The following is a 6,537-nucleotide window of genomic DNA, read 5'->3' as shown; positions in this document are numbered from 1 at the left end:
CTCGGGTTGTGGAAGTGATGATCACTGCCCTATAGGGCAGTGCTGCGTGGAGAAGGAAAGCGGAGTAACTGATTGTGCACTACTGGGTAGCATTGGCCAGCAGTGCTCTCCGAAAACTCAAGGGAATGCTGTTTCCAGTCGATGTCCTTGTCAACAACGTGAGTATTTGCTCGCAGAAAACCATTGAATCCGTGGTGTAATTACTTCAGGTTTCTTTACGCTTCAGTGCGTTCGCCGGCTGCAATGACTCCATTTTTTGATTTCAGTATCGACTGGCAAATAATTTCAGCGATAATAAAGCACAGGAATACAACACCAAGGGTGTCGTTCCAATGTACTGCAATGTCGCATATTAGCATCTAAGCATGCGAGCAACCTCGGAACAACAACGACTAAATCGTTTGCTCACATCTGAAATTATATCTTGGTGCATCATTCAGTATCGTTTATAAACAAAACATCACGCGCAGATAAAAGGGCCTTGAATTGAACAGACCCCACCCACACCTCTGCGATATTTGAATTTCATATTCACAGGCAATCAGATTCAGTGGAATTCGGTCATGATCGGATGATTTCCAAGAAATTACTACACGCTTGCAAAAAAGTGTATAGAAGCACCACCACCCGTCATCTATCATCAATGATGCAGTAAAAGGGCGGAAATAAGTAATCATTATCACGCGTTGAGGAATTGCAGTCAAGATCACATCGCTGTACTCTTCTACTGATGTTCACAAACATCATAATAATAACAATATAAAAAAATAGTTCAACATCAATGACCGAAGTTACCTGCTCATGAATTTTGTCTCGCAGGTAACATACAAAAGGCCAAAAAATTTATAAAAGCCTGTTGTAAATTTAACCTTCAATAAACCGATGCCTGTGGGTTCCGCAGCATGCGGAAAAAATGGTTGCCAAATCAGCAAACACACGCAAACAAGAACACTGGACAAATGTACCCTTTCAAACGTTAAACATTTTATCCGGGCAGATTTAAATTACGATTCTAGAAACACTGTTTACATGCTAGAGGGTGGCGACTGTCAAGTGGACAAAAAAATGTAATAACCACCGCTAACATGCTAAACCCATTCTAAGCCAACCTTTCTCAAAACGCCTACGCGAGAAAGGCCACGAGTATGATGAAATTAATGCAAACATAACACAAAATTGTTCCAAAACACTCGTAAACGCCAGAAACAAGGACCATACATTATTTTTAAAATTAACGTTCTGAAAAGAGGCACAAAAACTAGCCGCAGTGTAATGTCCTCTCTTACAAGGCCAGAGAGCTACGAAACCGTTGACTGCGTAGTCTAAGGTCGTATTCATTTAGCATGCCTCATCATCATCATCATCATCATCAGCCTGATTATACCCACTGCAGGGCGAAGGCCTCTCCCATATCTCTCCACTTAACCCGGTTCCGTGCTAGCTGCATCCACTTGACCCCTGCGAACTTCTTAATCTCATCCGCCCACCTAACTTTCTGCCGCCCCCTGCTACGCTTTCCTTCCCTTGGAATCCAGTTTGTTACCCTCAGCGACCATCGGTTATCCTCTCTTCGCACTACATGTCCTGCCCATGTCCATTTCTTCTTCTTTATTTCCACTAGAATGTCGTTAACTTGCGTTATTTCTCTGACCCACTCTGCACGCTGTCTATCTCTTAATGTTACCCCTACCATTTTTCGTTCCATAGCCCTCTGGGTTGTCCTCAACTTAAGTAGAACTCTCTTGGTTAGCCTCCACGTTTCAGCCCCATAGGTGAGTACAGGCAAGATGCAACTGTTGTATACTTTCCTCTTGAGCGATACCGCATGCCTGGTTCGGGCGTAATCTCCATGTTCCCGTTTACTGCATCTTCTAGTCTCGCGAAGGCAAAGTACTCCATCCTCTTTTCCTTTCTTTGCAATTTCTCCTGTCTGGCTACTCTCTACAAGGTGCGACCTTTTACACTAATCTTTGGATTGATCGTTTTTTTCTGGTTCCTTTGTGGTTTGGTCAAGATCCCTCCCCCCCCCCCCCCCCTCCCCTGCCATAATTGCCTATATTAGTGACAACGGCTGCGTTTGTCCACGAACACATGTTCTCGACCATCCCAGCTCCACTTAACGATACAGTCAAAACCAAGCATGCAGTAATTAACAAAACAAGGGTCTCACTTGCATACTGTATATTTCCCTACTGCTTACGTGATCTGCGCAATCTTCATTTTTTTATTATAGCTCCATCTGATTTTTCTTATACATGTGTATTTCATTTTTAACTTTGAGCTGTTTAGTTCTGTTTACTTTACCTGTATTCTTTTTTCGCTCATGCAACCCCTATAAAAGGGGAAACACGAGCGAAGACACACCACTGTTGAAAAATGTCGGCCCTCCGAAGGAAACATCAGGTCATATAAAACGCCTCCTTTAAAGAAGCGTATGCTGATTGAAAGGAGTACATTTTGAGGGTAACATTTAGAATAGGTGAAACACATTTATGCAACGTCTCGGTCGTGGCACGACCTTTTTCAGCTTGTTTGTACAGTGCGCTCAGCGTCTTCTAATTATTACAGACGAAATGAGGAGAGGGGGAAAGAAAAAAGTTAGGAGGGAAGGGAAGAAAAGAAGCAAAAGTACAGAGATCAGCTGCTTTCCGCCACGTGAGCACACAAAGCACAAACACAGCTACTATATAGGCTTTAACAGAGTTACGCGAAAGCATCGTTTAAGCAAAAAAGCTGTGCAGTGAAGCCATACGTACTCTTTGCAGGAGACAATCTGCCAGAATGGAAATCAGTCTAGAAGGAATTACTTTGGTTATCCTAATCGAAATAAGCCATCGTCCCCACAGCTCTCACACAGCGCGGCACGCCGCACTCACGACGGATGATGCAATGCAGCCGGGATGCCCATAGAGTTGGCTTCATGGTGCTACACGATTGCTTGGCGGCAAAAGAAAGGAACGCGAAACTCTGGCAAAGCCTATATAGTAACTCTAACAAACACAAGAGAGGAGTGACTCCATGCGGAAAAAAAAAAGGAAACCTTTGTAGGTGGGCAACAACAACAGGTGACCGAAGCGGGTTAGTGATAAAGGAACACTACCGGCTTGAGTCGACACGCCCAGGTTGTGTGGAAGCTTTAGATGTGTATAACAGGTAAATGCAACCTTAATCAAAGGTTATGGTGAGGAAGAAATTGACACAGTTTTTTCAGCGGCGCGCGAGATAGGCCACAAATATTGAGTCGTATTTCCAAGAGAAATCGACTTTTCAGATTTTACAATCTGATGCGGCTCTCAGTCATGACCAGCCACTAATCTCTACTTGTATTCATATGCTTCAAAATAATCGTTAAGAAGTTTCTTGCCATATACATCTCTTTCTCTTCTTTTTTTGCTATTTGAATTTCTTACTCTCTACTTGAATTCATATGCTTAAAAATAATCGTTAAGAAGTGCAGTCATTTGAATTTTGTGAAGAAAACTTATGCGTAATCTACCCGCTTTGGGAAAGCGTCTGTCAGAAATGTTAATAGCGCGTCGACTAATCAATCTGTACAAGTTAAAAACCGCATAGGTCGATAAAACTAGCGCGTGCGTGTTGAAAACGGCAGTTGAAATGGCAATGTTGCCCTACTTTAGAAGTCGCGGTGAAATAATGTTTTTTCTGAGTATATTGACTCGTGACAAACCTTTCTTTTTTCAGCGTTTTTCTGCAACCACAAGGGCGAAGGAGTACACATCTGTGAAACTGCAAAATACAGCCATTTTTAAGCGCTAGGATGTCTGTATTTTTTCGCTTTCTTGTACTGAGATGGTAACGTTTGAAAAATATTCCAAAAGCAAATATCAATTATTTACCTATCTACTGGATACATTAACCTGTATTACTGCGCAAAAGTGGAAGTGAGATCAAAGTAAAAGAGGGAAGGTAATAGGGATATGTTATACACGAATAAAAGAAAAATAGCAGTGCTGTCGCTTGCAGTGTTGTTGCGTATTATGAAATTAGAGAAGCGCTCAAGAAGACACGGGAGAATGGGCAAGACGACGTAGATGAGGACAACGAGGTATCTATAAATAAGTTGAGGAAAGGAAGCCGTCAAATGCTGCTTGTTGCCAACGCCAGTTTTGTGCATTCGCTTCGCCTGCGATGATTTCCGCGGCGATATTTTTCACTCTGGAACAGCGATGATGTATAGGTAAAGCATTGTCTTTAACTGTAAGAGTACCGCAGTACCAGTACCAGTGCCGCGTAATTCTTCGTCGACTATGAAAACATATCTGCGCGTCCATAGATCACGCATAAGAAGGCGTGAGGTGCGTTCTCCTTCCTGTGACCGCAGCTGACAACACTCCGCTTATCCTATGTGACAAAGCTTCATGAATGCAATATGTGACCACCTTGGTGAAGCAATTAGCCTCTGCCTCAAAAAGAAACGCGTCATTTAAAACCTCTTCCAGTCTCCAGCGGCTGCGGAATCACTGATCAATGTTGATATGCAATGCAGTGGAGAGGGTTATGATATGGGCTCTTGTGTGCTTTCTATTACAGACAGACGTTGGGAACGCTTAGCGCTAGACCGTTAGTATATGATTGTAGGCTAGCATTGCTCTTTGAAAAATTAGCGGGTATTAAATGGGATATCATTGTCCTTAGGCTCACGAAGAGGACATTTGAAGCTTATCCAGTGCTAAACGTCGGGCAGGTAATATGACTATAGGTGAAAGGCTCCTTGTCAATAAAGATGTAGCCAGTCGCTTAGGAAGAGTTGTATACAGTTATCAACATGATGACAGTTGTTGAATTTATACCTAATTAGGGGTACAAAGTGACGCTACAGACAAGCCTTCGTGCTTGCATGCAGCCATGATGATAAGACTGTGGCGAACTTCCATGCAGGCAGGCAATAAGGCAGACGTTTTATTTCATTGACGGGCATATTTTAAGTGCAAAGAAGACGCAGGCGGGAGACTAGGCAATGGGTGACAGTGTAATCAGTAGAGCTTGCGGAATGAAATAATTGGCAGATATATAATGAATTTTTTCCTCCTCTAAAGAAAGAACTAGAAATAGCCATAGGAGAGAATGAATGGGAAGGCTAAAATGACACGGAATTCACATTGGGCCGTCACTCTAGCCCCGTGCTGGATCTTGGGGTGTTCGCCAAAGAACGATACAGTGACCGTGGCTGGGGAGGTATAGCCTAGACTGAAATTAGAAACCGCAATCTGGTGAGGCACTATGGCGTGAGTCAGAAAAAATGCGGGAAAACGCAAACATTGAGGATGTCGCTGCAAGACGGACATCTGGCCTCAACGCCGGATGATCACTTTGTTAAGGTAGTGAACGGTAATCATGGATGTGAAACATATGGCATAATGGAAGAGGTATTATAGTCTCCAGCTGGCTGAGGTCGAAGGCGTGCAGCACGCGCTCCACGCCGACGACATCACCCTATGGGCCACGCAGGGCAGTGTGGGCGATATTGAAACCTGCCTGCAAACAGCGGCAAGCATAGTCGACCGCTATGCCCGGCACTGTGGTCTTAATGTTCCCCTCAGAAATCACAGTTGGTGCATCTCCGCCCCTCTCCAAGATGCACCACACAAATCTTGCGCTCGCTTGCCAGCATGCCAAAGAGCCTAATCTTCGACAAAATCTCATTTATGCCAATTGAGTGTTTCACTGAGAGTAGTATGAGCAGACCGACTTTGAACCGTAGTGGCACTCTATGTGCTCTGACACACCTTCCGTCTAGTTCACTGGTACTCCGCATTTTTTATTAGTCTGTATATCTAGGTGTGTTTCATGGAGTTTCTTAAAACCTGTGTACATATTTCCCACTAATATAGCATATCGTCAGTGTGATAAATAGAATGCTTAAAAAAGACTGCGTAGAGTAGTGGTTTGTGCGCTCGGCTCGGAAAAGGAAGATGTGGTTCGACACATAGCGTGGGCACTGTTCATTCGTTTTTACTTAGTGACTGTTCTTGAGGACGCGCCGTGGTGGCAGCTCGTGTACACGCCCCTCATGAAGCAGAAATGCTTTAGAATTAAACTTAACACAAATATACAATAGCAATATGCAGAGGCGATAGTGCAGACTCATAAAATGCAACTATGATACATATCCAAAAAAGACAATTTATAGGCCATTGCCTGTAAGCTTATTTATTGGTGCGTATGTTGTTTTGGCAACACTGAACTGTAGCTTGCTTTTCTTTACTCATCTAGACTGGTGGCACAAATAACTTTGCCAATGTGTTCAATTTTCAGGAGTGATTATTTCAAGAAAAATAAGTTGGTATCATATACACACATAATCAGTTTTAGGGCGTCTATTGTGAGCAGCGAAAGTCCAAGAACGGATCATTGAGGTATTCCTTAGACAGATAGCTTTTGTCCTTTCAAAAATGCCGAGCTTTCTGGACCCGCTTAATTTATATAGAAATACATCATCGGATGCAGGATCAGAACCTTTCCGCAAAAATGACTGCTTGTGGGGCGACTTGGTGCATAATAATCGTAACTGCGGCG

This window comes from Amblyomma maculatum, chromosome 9, assembly GCF_055883805.1.
Source record: "Amblyomma maculatum isolate TAMU_Amacu chromosome 9, ASM5588380v1, whole genome shotgun sequence".
NCBI lineage: Eukaryota > Metazoa > Arthropoda > Arachnida > Ixodida > Ixodidae > Amblyomma > Amblyomma maculatum.
Note: the sequence above shows the minus strand (reverse complement) of the source record.